Raw genomic sequence first — 19452 nt, 5'->3', positions numbered from 1 at the left:
AGATATTACAGGGAGGCCATGGTCTCTGTTGCCCCAGGGGTCGATTTCACAAAGATAGTCCTAACTAAGGACTCAAAGATGAAACTTAAGGCCTGCTTGTTTCAAGCAACAATGTTCAACTATCAATTATTACAATGAACTATAATTGAATACTTTGTCAGTCGAATACTAGGATTGGTCTGGGCCCAATTTCATAGAGCTGCTAAGCACAAAAATCTGCTTAGCATGAAATTTCTTCCTTGATAAAAACAGGATTACCAACCAAATTGCCACGTGATTTTCAGAATGAGCACAATCCTGTTTTTATCAAGGAAGAAATTTCATGCTTAGCAAATTGTTGTGCTTAGCAGCTCTATGAAATTGGGCCCTGATGCCAATTGCCAAGTATGGTTAGACTAAACAGTGCTGAACCTGTCAAAACCCTGTCAAACCAGGGGATTATGAGGGTTGTGTTCTAAGGAATAATGTGGGATTGTACCATCCAAAATCAAACAATATTATATATTTCTTTTAAGTTCTTGATGTTTTCATTGCTGTTAAAATTGTCACATAGTTTCAGGACTTAACACACTTTTTTTATTGTAATTATTATAATTATCATGACCCACGAAGCACTAGGCTTGCTATTTTGTGTTTTTTTAGAAAGTGGGTACCCAGCTCTATGCATTGAAACACATAGAGTTGGCACGGTGCCAAACACATGTAGTGGCAGTATAGCGTTGTCACTAAGCGATAGAACCCAACAAACATTGTTATGTTACACGGCACTCATGCATGCAGGCCTACTTTTTTCTCTCTTCATGTTCACAAAATGACAAATAAGTTTCAGAACTAATCAAATCAATAAAAACAGAATAAACAAAAAGGAAAAGTTCTTTGACAGTTCTGTATGATTGAAGTAGGCGTGGAAGTAGGCCCTACTTAAAGGCAAGGGCATCTTTTGCCCTGGTCTTGGCCTTGGAGCCTCCATAACGTTTCCCATATATTTCCAGTGGGGCAAGTGCCCTTGGCAAAATGAAACTGGCATTGCCCTATCAAGAAGAAATTCAGGCCAGTGAAGAAGTTAGGTTTACAACATAAATGTTCAGGGGTGTGAAGTGAGCAACTCCAAAACAGCAGATTGAAGGGGAAAAAAGGTTCAACTTGATTTTTTTCAAATATTTTCTTAAAAACCTAACAATATGTTAGTCGCAACACCCCCCCCCCCCCCTCTTTGACTCTTGAGTCACATACTATGAAAATTTGGGGCAGAATCAGTGAAAAGCCTTCAATAGACTTTGTTGGAAACGGGTATTTCAAAACAATATCAAGCGTCGTCGATAGTTATCCTCACAATAAACACTGTACAATTTCATGAACCAGCTTAAGCAAAATTGACTGTATTACAATTGTATGCTTAACAAAAATAAGCAGGTTACTAAAGACGTTGTGACACTGTGTTTTTGCTAGTAAGCTCATCTGATGTATAAGCATAATTTTGTTCTGCTTTTAAAGCACATCTATGAAATTGGGAGCCCATATCTGGACCATGGGAGTTTCAACTTACTATGTTGTTACAATTCAGACAATAAACTTGACACAATTTCATTTACCTTTCATCATCCCTCATGCTCCACCACGCGCTCATTCATTGGAGCATATCCCACTGAATATCCCACTATTGTCAGTATCCATGACCATGGAGGTAGAAACCTCCATGCTATGACGAAGTAGTTCATAGATGAACCTCACACGTAGTTGCTGCTGATTAAAGGCCCTGTACACGTTTGGTAATTACTCAAAACCTTACTTGAAACGAGCAACTCAGATCGGTGGATAGTATAAAACATTGTGAGAAATTACTCCCTCTGAAGTAACATAGTTTTTGAGAAAGAGGTAATTTCTCACTAAAATAGTACAAGACTTCTTGCCAGAAGCCTTTTATTTATATCTGATAAAGCACACAATTGTTATACAACAAGGGTATTTTTTTCTCTCATCATTCTCTTGCAACTTCAATGACCAATTGAGTCCAAATTTTCACAGGTTTGTCATTTATGCATGTATATGTTGGGATACACCAAGTGAGAATACTGGTCTTTGACAATTAACAAGCATGTTCAGGGGTGGATTTCACGAATGTAGTCCTAACTTAGGCAATGCTAAGAGATAGGACCAGTCCTAAGTTAGGATGAGTTACTGGTCCTAACTTAGGACCAGTCCTATCTCTTAGCATTGCCTAGGACTAGTCCTAAGTTAGAACTACCTTTGTGAAATCCACCCCAGTGCCTTTAAATGAGTTGAACCTACTACATGTACAGTGTACATATGGTCCTATTCAAGTGCAGCCAACCTTACCATAAATGCTTCCGGAATCATGCGAATTACTCAAAGGCTGTTTCAGTTGCAACTTTCCCCTTTTAGAAATTAGAACTCCCAGCCCCAACAAAATCAGGTGATTTCCCATTTAACATCCTGGTCAACAATGTCTCAAACAAACCTTGAAGTTTACCACTGACTTTTTTTAGGTGGCATTTTCCATGTATTATTAAGAATTTACAATTATGTTACAATAGATGTCTTCAGGGGAAACAACAGGGGGAAAGATCCATTAAAAATTCAATTGGAATGGGTCCAAACAAAATCAGAGAAAATGTGTCATTTGAAAAACACTGATAAATCTGAATGGCCCACAAAGAATACGAATGGACTGATAGTACTGGATCTCAAGACACATACAGGAAAAGGAGGAAATCTCCGAGAGCCCAAAGAGATCCCTGACAGGATGTTGGACTTGACAGGGTTTACTTAGGACTTTCCTCTCAAGACTCATTCTTAGACACTTGAAAATTGAGGGGATCCCAAAGGGGAAACCAAACAAGAAAAAATTAGAACAAAGAAAAAAAAACTTACATATAACAAGTCATCTCCAGTATGGGAATTAAATCTTAGAGAGGGGAAGGTCGTTTTCATTTCGCAAAGGGCGCTCACATTGTCTGGGAGGAAACTTACTTTGAAGAGGCACCAAGGCCAAAAAGTACTTTACAAAAGAAGCTAAGCACAACAATGGGGCAAGGCGACAAACAACTCAGTCTTAATGGGTCTTAACTCCTGGTGGAGCAACTTCAAGAAGACCTTCTGAGGATAATAGAAGATGATTTTGTGCCAAGTTGTTAAATTGGTTTTCAGAGTAAAACAAACCAATATGATGAGCCCTTATGACACTGTATCTCTTATCCCCGGTTAATACAGCCCTTGGGAGGCCCCAGTAGTTCTGTTTTACCCCGCTGTTACCCCTGCGCTCTTTCACACTGTCCCCGTCTACATGTAGGTCCCTAGTTCCAGTTGTACATTTCAGGAATACCAGGGTTTTACTGCTCAACCCCACTCAAGAGCAGGGGTGGCTATTCCCCTGGTTAGGCCCATTTGCCGGGGTAGACCCGGAGTAAAGCAATCCAAGTGTGAAAGGGCTGGCCATTTGTCCCCAGGGTTGCCCTCAGTCAATATAGTAGTGTGAAAAGGTAAAAGGTTGCACGTTTCAGGAATAGCAGGGGGTTTACCCCTCACCCCCACTCAAGAGCAGGGGTAACTACATGTATGTATTTCCCGGGTTATGCCCATTTACCAGGGTAGATCCGGGGGAAAGCGATCCAAGTGTGAAAGGGGCTGGCCGTTTATCCCTGGGGTTACCTTCGGGCAATAGAGTAATGTGAAAAGGGTTATAGTTTGATTGTGTGAGCAGTTGACTCCACAGCATGCAATCTTTGTATAGGGGCATTATCATTAGAGGAATCTAAGTCAAGTGTCGAAGCCCAAACAAGAAAGGAGTCTACGTCAAAGGTTACTGGCACATCATTTCTGTTTGAACTTTAATTAGTGTACACAAATCCAGTTTTTGATCAGATAATATACATACAAGTAACAGGATGTTTTTTTAAGACACTATGAAAAAGCGTTAAAATGTTAGTGTATGATTTTAGCTGGTATTTTTTCCCACAGTGTTTCAAGTTATACTTTGTAGCTGAAGAGAGCAGAATCGGAAGTTAATCTCGGTATAACCAAAGCAATTTAACCACACAGAGACTGGGAGGGCAAATAGTCAGGTTCCTTTTTATACAATGAATATTAACACCCATTACTGTGGGTTGGATACAGGGAACGTGATAAGATAATGGCCAAATGATAAAGGTATATATTACCTCTGTTTGGAATTAAGCATTATGTCAATAAGGAAATGATTTCATCAATGACACATCAATAGGGTTACCCTAAACTTTACAAACTTACACCAATGAACGTTTGTTACGTCTATCCATAACAATTCCAAAATGTTGTTTTGTTACTCAAAGAAAATATTGTACATGTAGATAAGTGTAATTGATTCCTGAAAGATTTGTTTGCATTAAGTACTATGGGCCTTCATCTCTTGAGTTTCTCCCAATCTTGAACCAATCCAAGGCTGAAATTGCAAAATGCTTAGTCTGGCCCCTTTTCGAATCAAAGAGAATCGGCATCGGTTATTACTGTTCAGCATGCAGGGATCATGACAACAAAAGATGGCGGTCAATTGATAAAAGTTCACAACGCCAATCTAGAAGATATAAATCTTTATACGCATGTAATTAACCTCAATTTACCGGCAGGTGTACAAGCCGCATTCCTAACGCTATTCTCAAACGCTCCTATTAAAACACAATTTGTACTTTTCCTAATCAGTTAAATTCCATCCGAAAAATAAACTGCACAACTTGTCGTGTCGGAATGGTCAAAGTCTAACAGTGTAGTGCATGCCATAGTTATTTTTTTATATTTCAAACTCAAGTCTTGTACTGTAGGTGTGAACTACATTGCACAGAGCTATGTACACACACTTGAGTGGGTAAAACATACTGTTTAGGACCGTTTGGTAACAGATGAAAATCAGCATACGATACGCTGGACAGTTCTGGAACATAACCATGTAAGAAGAAGTGATCTTTCAAAAATGTGGACGTCGACGAGTAAACAGGTAACGTTAAATTAGTGAGGATGACGGTCTAATTATAGCCACTTGTTCTTTTTAATTTGCTAGTTTACGTGTGGTTAATGAGGTCTTGCTCCAATCCAAGTCCGTATGTATCTGGCATGCATCAGTGTGCATTGATCAATTGTACAGTCGCATCTAAGCAACCAATGTCATAACACATGCAACAAGTGCGCCAATTAACAACTGCTGTATATGTGTTAATGTACCACACACATGTTGACTTGAAATGGAAAGAAAACGATCGATGCCCTATTTAACTCAATCTCTGATCATTACAATTACAAGTGAGTACTTTTAGTCTAATCTTGGGTTTGTGTGGTTGGGAAGTACATCAGTAAAACTGTTAGTAGCTGTGTATGTTATAAAAAGTGACAGTGTTGAAGGCAGTGAACACTATTGGTAATTACTCAAAATAATTATTATCATAAAACTTTACTTGATAACGAGGGATGGGGAGAGGTTTTTAGTATAAAACATTGTGAGAAACAGCTCCCTCTGAAGTGAAGCAGTTTTTGAGAAAGAAATAATTTTTCACGAATTTAATTTTGATACCTTAGAATTAGAGGTCTCGAAATCAAGCATCTGAAAGCACACAACTTCGTGTGACAAGGGTGTTTATTCTTTCATAGTTATCCCGCAACTTCGACGACCAATTGAGCGCAAATTTTCCACAGGTTTGTTATTTTATGCATGTTGAGATACACAAGTGAGAAGACTGATCGTTGACAATTACCATTAGTGTCCAGTATCTTTAAATGAGACTTAAAAACGTAACAGATGAGGCCCTCTTGCTCACACATAACATCATCAATCCTCTTCCTTCAGTAGTAGAGAGTTAATCAAATCTAAAAGTGTTTCTTGGTAAAGGTAGTTTAACTTAATTCCTTCTCTGTATCTTACTACAAAAGCGATGAATTCAAAAGGATCAAATCTTATTTAAGTCCAAATAATTGGGTTGAGGCATCTTTGTAAGTTTCTAGTTAGAGGATTGTAATGGATTACCTTTTGAAAACCCTTTTCTGATTCTTCCCTGTCCTTAAGGTGATGTTTATGCTGTTAATTACATGATAATATTATCACCCAATCTTGTAAAGGGACTGGACATTTTCGGTTGTTGTCAAAGACCAGTCTTCTCAATTGGTGTATCTCAACATATCCACAAAATAACAAACCTGTGAAAATTTGAACTCAATTGGTCGTTGTGAGATAATAATGGAAGAAAAACACACCCTTGTCACACGAAGTTGTGTGCTTTCAGATGCCGTTTCTCACAACGTTTTGTTTTATACTATGTTTCAACAGCTCCCCATTGCTAGTTACCAAATAAATTGTTATGCTAACAATTATTTTGAGTAATTACCAATAGTGTCTACTGCCTTTAACAAAGTTGGGAGATACTTTTTTTTAGTAAAACAGAGGATTGGAAAGATTCCAACTAAAAAAGACATGAGAGGGTTTCATAATATATTTTATCGGTTGACCCGCTTCTGAACCATCTACTTCTACTACTTTTTTGGTACAACTCTGAAGTGGTGACTTCACGTACTTTTGGCACTCTGTGTACACTGGCCCAGATCTTGTGTGTGAGAAGGGGGGCTCGTGCGGGCCCAACAAGGCGCTACAGAGGGGCTATAAAATGCACCTTATATCAATGGAATCTAGGTCATGCACACGCCAACATTGGTACATGTAATAGCCCACATTGTACTGATTATTGGGCTGTGACAAAACAGGCAAAATACTTCCGCCAATAAAAGTGGGAGAGGTCTTTTTCTTCCCCGACAGAAGCAATCACTTTAAAAAATAGGCAGACTTCACGCGGTGACACAAAGGGTGTAGTTGAGCGTGGCACTTTTAAACCTATGAAAACCAGATACATACGTGGTGGTTTGTATTGACGCTAACCTAATTCTTTCCCTCCACATGGAAACTGTTTTCAGTTATGACTTGGGTTGGCCATTAAAAAGTCAACCATAACTTTGGCGATTGTGTTTTTAGCTTTGTACTAGATACAATAAATCACATGTTGCGGGATTCAGGCCAAGGATCCTGTGGTTGTGGCATCTCCCTCTCTCTAGTAAACCAGGTTAAGCTATCCTCATCTACATGGGACGTGTGAATAGTCCATCAACCTATTTATGCCAACACTGTGTACGTCAATGTTCCAGTGCGGGGATCCTCGGGATGGGTGTAGCTGCCAAGAGATCTCATGAACTTTAAATCGGTTCGCTATGGACAGGATATAAATCACTTTAGGAACCCTTGATATTAAAACAAAAATCAACTTGTAACCATTTCAGTGTAACATATTCTGCCTAACAACTGCCTTTTCTGTACTTACTTGAAAACTTTGGTCTAAGTTATAATTCGTTATTACTACTATCCTGAATGAAGGCATAAATAAATATTTATTATTGGTTTCTTTTATATATATATTTGTTTAAGATGGGAGAATATGTGGGTGTGCAAGATGGTTTCAATTGAGATGCACAGTTCATTAATATTTTGTTAATTTAGAATCTCTATGACCGGTAACCAGGAATTACTCTATTGGCTCATCATTTTTAAAGGCAGTGGACACTATTGGTAATTACTCAAAGTAATTATTAGCGTAAAGCCTTTCTTGGTGACGAGTAATGGGGAGAGGTTGATGGTATAAAACATTGTGAGAAACGGCTCCCTCTGAAGTGCCACAGTTTTTGAGAAAGAAGTAATTTTCCACGAATTTGATTTCGAGACCTCAGATTTAGAACTTGAGGTCTCGAAATCAACCGTCTAAACACACAACTTCGTGTGACAAGGGTTTTTTTTTCTTTCACTATTATCTCGCAACTTCGATGACCGATTGAGCTCAAATTTTCACAGGTTTGTTATTTTATGCATATGTTGAGATACACCAACTGTGAAGGCTAGTCTTTGACAATTACCAATAGTGTCCACTGTCTTTAACATAGTCTACATGATGTTCATCTGTAAACACGTTGCGCTAACATCCGTGTATCAAATCAAGGCATTGTACAACAAGAAGAGATCCAAATTAGCAGTGAGTGACAGCATTAAACAGTTTCTTTTACTAATGGACGCCTATTATCAGACTCTCCCTAATAAAGACAACAATTTGGCAAAATATTTTTGTGAAATTAATAGGCTTGACATTTCAAGATGATCAACAGTTACGTACATTATAAGTGTATAAGAGATGCGGTACCTGCTGCCAAAACATAGGATCCGAACTGCCTCTAGCTGCCGGGCAACCTCGGTAGTCTAGTTGGTAAGACACTGCTCTAGAATTGCACGGGTCGTGGGTTCAAATCCCACCCGAGTAACATGCCTGTGATATTTTTTTTTCACAGTACTCAGGAAAGTACTGAGTATACAGTGCTAACACACATCAGTGTATGGGTAAACAACCAAAATTAATATTATAAGTGTACTCGGAATACATTGAGTACAGTATTTCAGGCCTGAAAATAACCCACAGCACCCATAGAAAATGCAGTGGTGCCCTGTGCTTTTGCTGTGGTGCCTTCTGCAAGGTTTACATAGAAACTTTAATAGGAGTACCCCTTACCAGAGGGAAACTGCAGTGCCCCTACAACACTACAAGAGCGAGGTTCAAGGCCTGGGGTCCGTTTCACAAAGAGCTTAAAGATTGATCTTAACTGCCAATCAATCATAGTTGCCAAGTAAAGTGTGATGTCACAATACAAATCACTATGGTATGCCTAATACTGTCAGCGTGTCTTGTGATGAATTTTATTGCTTCTTGAAATCGGCCCCTGGTATTTGTCAATAGGCCATATTCAATCAATCAATCAATCAATCAATCAATAAATCAGAAAATAAAGTTTATTTGGAGACAGTAATTTACAAGAAGATGACTGAGGAAAGTATGAGATCGGTGATGTACTGTGGAACAAGTCCGCTAATGGTTTTTATAAGTAATTACATATTGATATGAATACAATAGTGAATTGATAATCAGTGCAGACTTTGAAGAACTAGAGTAATGTGATTGATGTTCTTGGTGTGGGTGTTGATTATAATGTGTTTCTGGTTAATGTAATCAAACCACAGCCCAAGAATCACTTGAGATTCCTAAACATTTGTACATGCCAGCCATCCCCCACCCCCGCTAAAGGAAACCATGACCTCCCTCGTCCCAGTTTATTCTCCAAGCTGCCTAAAACATTCCTACACCTTTTGATTATGCTTGGAAAGGCCTCCTCAATAATGAGTATAAAATCCACTAATTCATCGATCAACAAATGTTTCATGCATCTCGCCGCAGTATTTTACATTTGTTTTTTTGCCCCATGCCATTCAAATTACTGCTAAACACCTCCGCTAGTCACTGTACATTTACGTTAATAGTCTGCTCTAATTCTACAAACATCACGAACAATACCAAAAAGTCTAGCCCACTGAAGAAAAAAACAACATTTCATGTATTAGCCTCAAGTCATGAAACATCACGAAAAGAAACCCAAAAGACAGAAACCATGTAGAGGTGTTTATTGATAACCGACAATAAGAATCGTTCGTGAGTAGTAAGTCACACTTATGTTCTGGCGTATGTTAACGGTGGAATGCAACGCACTGCCAAATGTCGGCTGCGACATGACCCCTGACCTGTGCTAGCACTGAAAAGCAACGATGAATCACGGTGATCTACGCCCAACATGCATTTCACAGTGATCGTATGATCGTCGTTACAGCATGGGAAAAATCTTCACAACACAACAGCCCTACTCAAAACAAAAAAGCTGCAAACTGTTAAAACACATCTCAAGGAATGTGACCAATATTTATGCCGAACCATAAACAATTCCCTCTAGCTAAAACCGTTTTTATGATACTGTCATTTAAACTTCGCATGGGGTGACCACGCAAAAAGCCTTTTGTAATGCGACTTGCATGTTACAAAACACATTCATTTTTGTTTTCGTCAAGGGACGACACATTTTCTCACTTTTAGAGGATTTAGGTTTTTATAACATTCTTGATTTGTTGGCATTTTAAAAGCTCTTATATAAAAATATGTGCATTTCTAGAACGAGTTCCAGAAATCCCAAGAAGGTTTTTTATCGATTAATGTGCGGCTTAGTTGTATTATCAAAAATAAACTGGGTGAACAAGAAATGTTTTCTTGTATGACTAGTCCTCATAAACCCAATGTGTCACACTCATCAAACAAGTGGTCCATATTTCAAATGAATTTCAGGTTCTTATGGTGGGAGACAACAGGGTAGGAAAGTGGAGCATAAAAAAATACGCCCCCGACCCTGGCAATAGCACATCTCGCAAGCATCCTTCCCCCGGCAACGGAGGATCAAATGGGCCAATGGCATTGCTTGAAGCCCTGAAATATGTGGGTGGCAAGCAAAGCCCAGTGTAGTGCAAATACAGTTAGCAGGCAAGCATGAGTAGGCAACCCCCGTCAAGGGGGTATTTAAGGATGTGTCTTTCTTCATCAAAATCACAGCCTCAAACTCTGCTGGTACTGACGGACAACGTGCATAACCGTTTACAACTTCGATCATCACACTGTTGCAAAAATTTGTGGTGACTGCGTGTCAATGAACAGTCAAGTTGGACACGGACGCTGCGAAAACAAACACCATTTGAATGGGAACATTCACTTGAAAAAAAGCATGCCGGGTCTTTTCGTCCCCCCTATTTCTCCAACAGTAAAACCGAGTTGGTTTTGAGAGGTTCATTGTACAAGGGGAGCCGACAACAACTTGCGTAGCCCAGAGTGGAATTCTATAACTACACTCAATAGTGGGCCATGTTCACATGTGTTAACTAATGATCGTCAATCACTCTGAGGAACATTTTCTTAATCCTACGTCAAACTAACCAAGTGTAACTGGTGACCCCTTCTCTACAGAGATGGACAATGCTGATTGTGGACTAAGTTCTCGCCAATGCTGTTCATGAATGCAGTTAGCGTAAGACTGTCAACCTTCACTAAGCACACTTACAAAACTAAGGTAAGAAAAACTAAGTAGTAAAAAGTTGATTTTTTTTATTACCACATTGTGGATATATGACTGTAAGCTCAGTTTCACTTTCAATCAACAGAATATATTAACGGATATAATTGGTTACATTTCACGAACCTGCTTAGCAGAAAACTATGGTTTTATTTACATATAAATAAGCAGAAATCAGCAGGGAACTATAAGCAGAAGCAAGTCAAACATTTTTGATGCTTAGCAAATTTGTGTCTGTAGTAGATAGCAATAATAATGCATTATTATTGCTATCTACTACAGAGGAAAGTTGGTGTAGCACAGTAGCTGAAAAATGTAACACTTTTATATTGTAATGATTTTTGGGGTTAAAGAATTGACTAGAGTGGGATTCAAACCACTGACCTCTGGATTAACGTGCCGGCGCTCTACCAACTGAGCTATCTAGACCTATATTGGCGGTGTCCCTATTTTGTCAATATCTTTGTTCGGGGGTGCCTTTTAGAAGGCATACAACCGTTAACTGCCGTGTAGTCAGGGATCACACCAATATTACGATACAACCTGGGAAGCGGCAGCCAGGGGATCACTTTAAGGAGGTTCAAATTTTTGTTTCAGTTTTGTGATACCAAAAATGTATTCCAAAAAGAATCATGTTTAGTTCCCCTTGAGTATAGGGCGCATGGTGTGTACAAGTATGTTATGCACAGTGTGGGAAGTGTGTCAGGGCACTCACAGAGAAACCCTATGGTGAATTGAACTTTAGTAAATGCTGTGAGATGATTAGACCAACTCTGGAGTGTAAACCATTCATGTGGGCTGATAACATTTCTAAGTATTAGGATCCACCAAGTACACAACTTTTCAAAAAGCAAGTAAGCGGATAATAACAAGTATGCTAAGCGAAGGGTGGCAAATCGTAAACAAAATTAGAACAGTTTCATTTGGGCCCAGATTCAAAAGCTGTTAAGCAAAAAAAATACTGCTTAGCAAGTTTCTTTGCTAAGCAAAACAAATTAGTGGGATAAAAGTGGCAGCAATGAAAACTTTATGGAATTTTGGTTGGTAACCAGTTTCTGTTAAGCAAGATCTGTCTGTGCTTAGTAAGTTTGAATGCTTACAGGCTTTGTAAAATCTACCTCCATGGTAAAATTAAGCCCCGACTGGTAAACCGAGTGTTTCTATGTTTAGCATACCTGATCACCCACCAACCGCATGAAATCAAGCAATGAGTGTCCGCTAATCAGTCAAGCAGGACTCATTATAGGATTTGTATGTCAAATTACTTAAGTCAACTAAAAAGCCCAATTACGTCAGTAGATATAGTATACACCCACAAATGTATTCTGCACCATTAGGTTGTAGTATCGTAGGCACACTGAAGACGTGCTGTAGACGTGTGACCAATGTGCACACTTGACTGAGGATAGCGCACTACACCCATCTGGTGAAATACGTACACACTCTCCAATTAAGCAAGGCACTGGGTTATGTGACAATTGCTTAGCAGTTCTGCGTCATGCCCCAAAAACCATCCCTACAAGTTTAATCATCAACAAATATAAACTGTGCGCATGTTTGACTAAGTTTGTCCTTATTGACAATTTCCGCATTACGATATAGGATAATTATACGCTATGCTAATCCCAACAGGCATGGCACCTGGGTGACCTGTTTCAGCCACCCCCGGGATTGGGAATGGCAGGCTATATAAGTACAGGGGGATGCGCGCCAAGATTGGTAGTTAACAATGCTGATGTAGAGAGAGAGGACTTAGATCTCTAAGGCGCTGGTTGCCATAACTTTTACATAGCGCTGGTCGCTATAGGCGCTGGATCGCCATCCCCCAACAAATCAACTCATATTTTTTTATAAAATACATAAAGCGCTGGTCGCTGCTGGTGCTGGATCACCATTGATATTTTCCTGACAGATCTTATTTTGAAATTTCTTCTGTAACAACTTTTGCGTAATCAACTTGATTATCGACAAAGGTAAGTCATTTCATGCTCATTTATTTACGCATGCATTGCATCCATCTGTCTGGTTCTATCAGCTTGCAAACAAATCGGTCAAAGATTCAAGAAATTTTTAAAAATATCTTTTCCTTTTAGAAAAGACTCGAGTAGGATTTAAACAACAGGCCATTACCATCATTTTTTACTCTTTTTTTTTTTAATTTCCATTTAAAATCAAACTTACATGTAGTGCAAACAAATATTCTGCAGGTTGTCTCTGATACTTTCAAGTCAACAATTTTTGTTAATCACATGTTTCGTACGTAATTTGTTCAGTAATTGGAAGATCTAAAAATGATCCTGTGAATGTTGTTACAGAGAGTGTGGCAAAAAAAAAGTGTCATTCAATAAGACTTCCTAACTACATTAATGTAACATATCACAGCCACCATAGGAATTAAACCTTTGTGTAATAAATAACTTCTGTGTCAGTGTAGGAAGTGTATGTTACAATCCCCTTCTTCTGACATGTTTTCTGGGGATAGTATGGGATGAGTTTGGGAATGGTATATGTAGGCATTGACGCCTCATCAAGTTAAAGTTCGGATGGGACACCTGTCAGTCGTCAAAGTTTCCTGTGTACTAATAAAGTTTGACTCAAAACTCTACTTTACCATCTGGGCCCCGTTTCATAGAGCTACTTAAAAACAAAACAAGCAGCTAAGCACAATAAAACTATGCTTACCAGAATAAGATAACCGGCCAAACTACTACCATGTCACATTGTGACTGGTATCCTGCTCATTTCTGCTTAGCAAACAACTGCCTGTTTGAACATGATGGCAAGCAAAAATTGACCAACATGGCTCTAAAGCATGTTCCATTTCTGCTCAGCAACTTTACATTCATACTGTTGACGTTGTATACTCAGTGAAAAACCCAAGTTCTTTTTGACAATCACAATCTGACGTTCTGCCCACCGGTTTCCGGGTATTCCTCTAGCATTACAGTCAGCAAAGCAGGTTTCCAGGTTAAAAGGTCATTGACATGAAATTTCGTTCCAGAATTGGGCCATGTCATACAGTATACACTGTACCTCTGGGCACATCTCCAGAATGTACATATACATCTATAGGCATCAATGGTGGAAAAACCAACTTTGCCACAAGGGATTCGGGAACAATATTTTGGTTTCACAATGGGTAGTTGTAATACGTAGGGTATTGACTTGCGGTGGTGATGCATGGGGGATTGGTGTATGTGTACACAGTGAGTGTTGCTAGTGTACGAATAGCTCACATGCACGAGGTGCGTGGACAATGATAGACCATGGGTTGTCAGGTAAAATTAGGTGGAGCAATTCATTTCCTAAAAAACATTTCTTTAAAGTTAGTGTTGATACCTTAAAAAAGAACAAAACATGGCTCACACACAAAAAAAGCCACAAGATTTTTCAAAAGCTTTCACTGAAAAAATGTTACCTAAGAAGGCCAGGATTTAGTTTGTGTTCATATTATTACTACTTTGGAGATCTTTTTCTGAGAGTTAAGTTGAATGCACTGCATTTCAACTTTCCTACAACTTGTTTTCAAGTAGCAAACATTTCCGAGAAGTGTTTGTTTACCCTCATTATCTCAATACCTCACAGCGGTTTTTACCAACAGAACAATTGTTGTTGATGGTGGCTAACCGCTGGCACATTAAAATGCAAATATTCCTTGTATTGCCAGCTCATTGTATTAAAGAGGTTTCCATTTTAAAATGTATCTAAACAACCTGTGAGGCATCAATTCACAAAAATACAAAAACTGATTCCATAACACACAGGCTTGTACAAAACAAAGGCAACAGAGGCAATTGCCCCATGAAATGTTCTAATTCAAACTGGAAAATAAAATGTACTAGCACTTTTTCCTCCTTGCAATTACCTGACTGACACTGCTACCCACCACTTATTTTCTAATACAAACTAACATTTCTGTTTATGGAAATGACCTTATAGGCCTATTTAACAGGAAAACAGCCCTATGCTATTACAACAAAACAAATTCCAGGCCTGGGCTCAGCTTCTGCTGTAAAAAGCTAAACTTTCTTGTGCTCAGCAATTCTATAATATTATTTTTTTGGAGCATAGAGTCCCTCAAGGAATTCTCCATCGGAATAAGAAAAAGGGTTTGATTTGGATGGGATGCAAATACATGTAAATCAAGCAGATTTGCTTCTTTGGTCATCCCAACAGTAATACCCCCCCCCCCCCTGTTGATGAAGACTCTTGTTTCATTTCACTCCATAACTTTGTGTTATTTGTTTAGCCAATATTTTGTTAACAACTGTGGCGTCACGACGTGACCTAGTCCTAGATCAGAGCATACTGGGGCCTCATTGACAAACCCTAGCCACAAGCATACGAAGGGGGGTAGCGTGTTCATTTATATACTGTGCTTTGCACAATGGTACAAACAAATATATTGTGAATAGTGCCGGTGCCTGTGAGTCTGTGTGCAGGAGTTCTATGACCACACGACTACTGAACTCTGTCGGGGGACAACCTTGAAAATTAAATGGTCGTACTATGTACCACAGAAAACACTGCCTTGCTGAAGGGGAGAAAGAAAAGAAAATGTTGAGGAGAAAATCTGGAACAGAAACCATTGCCGCCACAAGGACAGCCTGGTGGGTTTGTAATTTGTGATCTTGAGATATTAATCATTTCCAAGCAGTTGTTTATTTCCAAAATTGGAAAACAAGTCTTTCTTTTCTTTTCCCCCAAACAAATTTGTAACATTTGCACGAACATTAAAGAAGGCAATGAACTATTTGTTTTGTTTCTGAGAAGCTGAAGGGGGGGACTGTCTTAAGGAATTTGAAACCATTTGTGCTACATTTTTCAAAGTGCAACGTGCATTAACCTCCACTAAGATTTTCAGGGTTGCAATACAAACCAAACTAATTTTAAACTAACAAGGTTGTGTAATTTCGTTGATCATAAATTGTGAAAAGCAAACACCTGGAGGTGGGTCCAAGTGACACGAAAAACTGCAGGACACACATTTTGTTGATTAGGTGCAACATTCCTGTACCCCAAAAGGGGTGTGAACAATGTTTGCATTATACCCCACATGCGGCCAACTTTTCTGAAATAGTCTAACAGGTGTGCAGGGGCAAATTTTTTTGATTGGTTTATCAAAAGAATTTTTTTTGTCTATAGTGGGCTGGGCTACGAAAACCCGAGCAACCATCGCCTGAAAGCCTCGTACGAGGCACTCATGTAAAGTAGACCCTCGATTGTCCCCGTTATCTGATAAAGAACTGATTTCCTACCAATGATGACAAGGTGTGATTCGAATATCCCAAAGTGGTGGGACGGGCATGTGCGTATACGCTGACGGTATGCCCAGCGTTTGCTTGGTGGTGATAGGTGGTTGATGGGTGTCAGCCATCCAATCCATTAAACTACACTGAAAGTCACTGGAACCATTTAGCTTAAAAATATACACACCCCTATGCAAGGTGCCACTCACACTGATAATTGAGTCAACCTCCCCCCCCCTCCGAAAAAAAAGAGGGCACAAATGATACTCCAGTGACCCCGTTTACATGCTTAAACGCTTCATAATCAAGAAGACCCAATGCATGACCCAATTCAGCCTAGTCAATGATCCAGAAACACAAATCAAGCTATCGAAGGAACAAAGCAAACTGCAAAGAGTGGGCAAATCAAATGTGATGGGGATAACTTTGGGCCAAGGAAGAAGGTATAAATAGGGCCACTGGTTTCCAGCCTTGCCATTGCGATACATGTTGCTTCATCCCGGCACAAGTCTCTGTAAAGTCGTTTGACAAGCATCGAGCCCCAAGTGCGTACCGTGTATTGGTGTGTGTGTGTGTCAACAGGTGAGCGTTTACTGCACAATTACCAATTAGTAGCTCGATACATGTTACACTCATGTAACCGAGCTACATGATTCATGCTCTTAGGCGTTCAGTCAAACTCCGACTGTAACAGTGACGTTCATTGGAACTGTAGGGTGCGATCATGTGTCTTGATCGTGTAGGCCCTACAGCATTAAATCAACTGTCACGCTGAACTTTGTCAAACCTTTAGGGGTGCACTTTGTTTTTACTTATTGGCTGAAAAGTACCAATGGTCATCTGTCATTAATAACTTGAAACAACACAGAAATATTCAACAAATTTTTACTAGTTATTTTTAGTTTCTTCTTATTGAAACAACACATTTGCGACATTTGACTGTGGTGATTGTTGGCATTTTTTTTTTTAACACTTTAAAAAAAACTTTATTATTTTAAACCTTTATTAATTATTTTTGAACATGAACTATTTTTTTTCTTCATGTTTTTGGAGAAATCTTTTATTTTGTATACACATTCTTTTGTATTTGTTTAATTTAATTTTTACAGGGATATTTGTTTGCCTTTATTTAACAATTTATGCCTACATTGTATTGCTTTCTTTTGGGGAGTAATTTGTTGAATGTTTCTGCGGATGTGTTTGTGTGATTTGATTTTTTATTTATAAGGAACTTTTGACAGTTTTGACTCAAATGATATCAAAGTTGGCAAATAATGTAAGAAAAAAAACATCTTTGTTGCATAGAATCGCAAGTTTTCAGATGTTCAACCTCAGATTCAAATTTGTTGGTTAAAAATCACCGCTTATCTAAAACTGAATTACTTCAAAGGGTGTTGTTTCTTACAAGGATTTATAACATCAAAATTCCCCAGTACTCTCCATTACTTGGTAACAAGCAATGGAGAGTGTTTTTTCTTACATTGCTATCTCGCAACTTTGATGACCGATTGAGCTCAAATTTTCACAGGTTTGTTATTTTATGCATATGTTGAGACACACCAAGTGAGAAGCCGGTCTTTGACAATTACATGTACCAAAAGTGTCCAGTGTCTTTAAATGAACTAGGTATAATATCACAATAACACCCCTGAGGAAATGAAGGTATCTAATATCTAAACGGTAATTTGACTATTTTTATGCTTGGAAGCCACAGAAAGGTAAGTGACACCGCAGATAAAGATTTTACAAATCTAGATCACGGAGACTCAAACTTTGATTAAGGTTAATGGGAAGTTAAACTTGATCGGGAAGTTTACTATTTTTAGTCACCCCCTCTCCTGTTACTCTCCCACACAATTATACAAAAAGTAAAACACTTCCAGAGGCAGTGGACACTATTGATAATTACTCAGAATAATTATTAGCATCAAACTTTATACTTGTTAACAAGCAATGAAGAGCTGTTAATAGTATAAAACATTGTGAAAAACGGCTCCATCTGAAGTAAGGTAGTTTTCGAGAAAGAAGTAATTTTCCACGACTTTGATTTCAAGACCTCAGAATCAGAGTTTGAGATCTCGATATTAAGCATCTGAAAGCACACAACTTCGTGTGACAAGGGTGTTTTTTCTTTCATTATTATCTCGAAAATTTGACGACCAATTGAGCTCAAATTTTCACAGGTGTGTTATTTTATGCATATGTTGAGATACACCAAGTGAGAAGACTGGTCTTTGACAATTACCAAAAGTGTCCAGGGTCTTTAAGTCTACACTTAAAGGGAAGGTATGGGTATTGGTAATCAGTCTTACGATTCATAGCAATAAAACCTTACTTAGTAATGGTTAGAAGTTCAGCAGCTTTTAACAATAAAGAGCATTTTGAGAATCATTTCACTTTAAGAGGTTGTGGAAAAAGATACTAGTTTTTATCCCCCAAGTTTGTGAATCTGAGATACGTTACTGTCAGATACGATGCTTAGATTGTGTATTCCAATTATGGATTATTCTTCCGGCGAGGCAATAACCGCTCAGGATTTTTGTCAATATCTCAAGTATTTGACCACGTTTTGATTTTAAATTTTCACGGGTTAGTTTTGTTGTACATGTAGGCTATATCTTCATTTGTGTTCATAAGAATTAAAACAATCAACTGGTTCCAAAATCCAAAAGGGTAAAATGTCTCTTTAAAAAAATGTATAAACATCCATTTTTCAGTTTCATAAAGAGTATTCAAAAAGCTCCACATTTCAAACTCTCATCATACTCTTTTAAGTGGTTGAACTTGTTCTGGAAATAATAGTTCATAGCAGTGACAAGTTTGCGCCATCTTACACATCGTGCCTTTTTTGTTTGTGGTTTAGAATTTTTTCTGGTAAAGAAAAATATTTCTGACGCAAGTTAAATTGACTTTGAGTCAGAAAGAGCAAGAAGGTTTCAGAAGGTTCCATGAAAACTCAAGCAGTTGTTGAACTAACAGCCGACTTCAAGATCGAATCCGAGAACACAGGAAGTGAACTAAATCCATGTCTAACTCACGCAGGTATAAACCACATGCAGTGGGTGTTCTTAATGCTTTATAAGCTGCCGTTTCTTTGAATTCCCCAAACCTCCAACCTCAAACTGAAGGACATACTTGTCTTTGGACAAGGCTGTGAATGTGTAATTGTGCTTGTGCAAACATGTACATAGGGTGCATT

General features: G+C 38.6%; 2 protein-coding genes across 11 annotated transcripts in view; one reads left to right on the top strand and one right to left on the bottom strand.

The window, feature by feature from the left end:
- The window catches only part of LOC139948661 (SWI/SNF-related matrix-associated actin-dependent regulator of chromatin subfamily D member 1-like), a 148429-nt gene that overhangs the window by 102375 nt on the left and 26602 nt on the right, over nucleotides 1-19452 (bottom strand). The gene's annotated exons all lie outside the window — the stretch shown is intronic.
- Nucleotides 1-19452, top strand: part of LOC139949021 (steroid 17-alpha-hydroxylase/17,20 lyase-like) — a 34245-nt gene that overhangs the window by 7013 nt on the left and 7780 nt on the right. For 4 of the 8 annotated variants that reach the window (XM_071947416.1, XM_071947414.1, XM_071947413.1 and 1 more), the window contains one exon: nucleotides 10899-11001. The gene's annotated coding sequence lies outside the window, so the exon portion shown is untranslated. Of the gene's footprint in view, nucleotides 1-4849; nucleotides 4988-10898; nucleotides 11002-12843; nucleotides 12978-15455; nucleotides 15615-16722; nucleotides 16836-19452 lie in introns of those variants that run through there. The other 4 variants (XM_071947415.1, XM_071947419.1, XM_071947418.1 and 1 more) reach the window with 4 other exon arrangements.

The sequence above is a fragment of the Asterias amurensis genome, chromosome 16 (genome assembly GCF_032118995.1).
Source record: "Asterias amurensis chromosome 16, ASM3211899v1".
Taxonomy (NCBI): Eukaryota; Metazoa; Echinodermata; class Asteroidea; order Forcipulatida; family Asteriidae; genus Asterias; species Asterias amurensis.
This window is presented reverse-complemented; position numbering and strand designations above follow the sequence as displayed.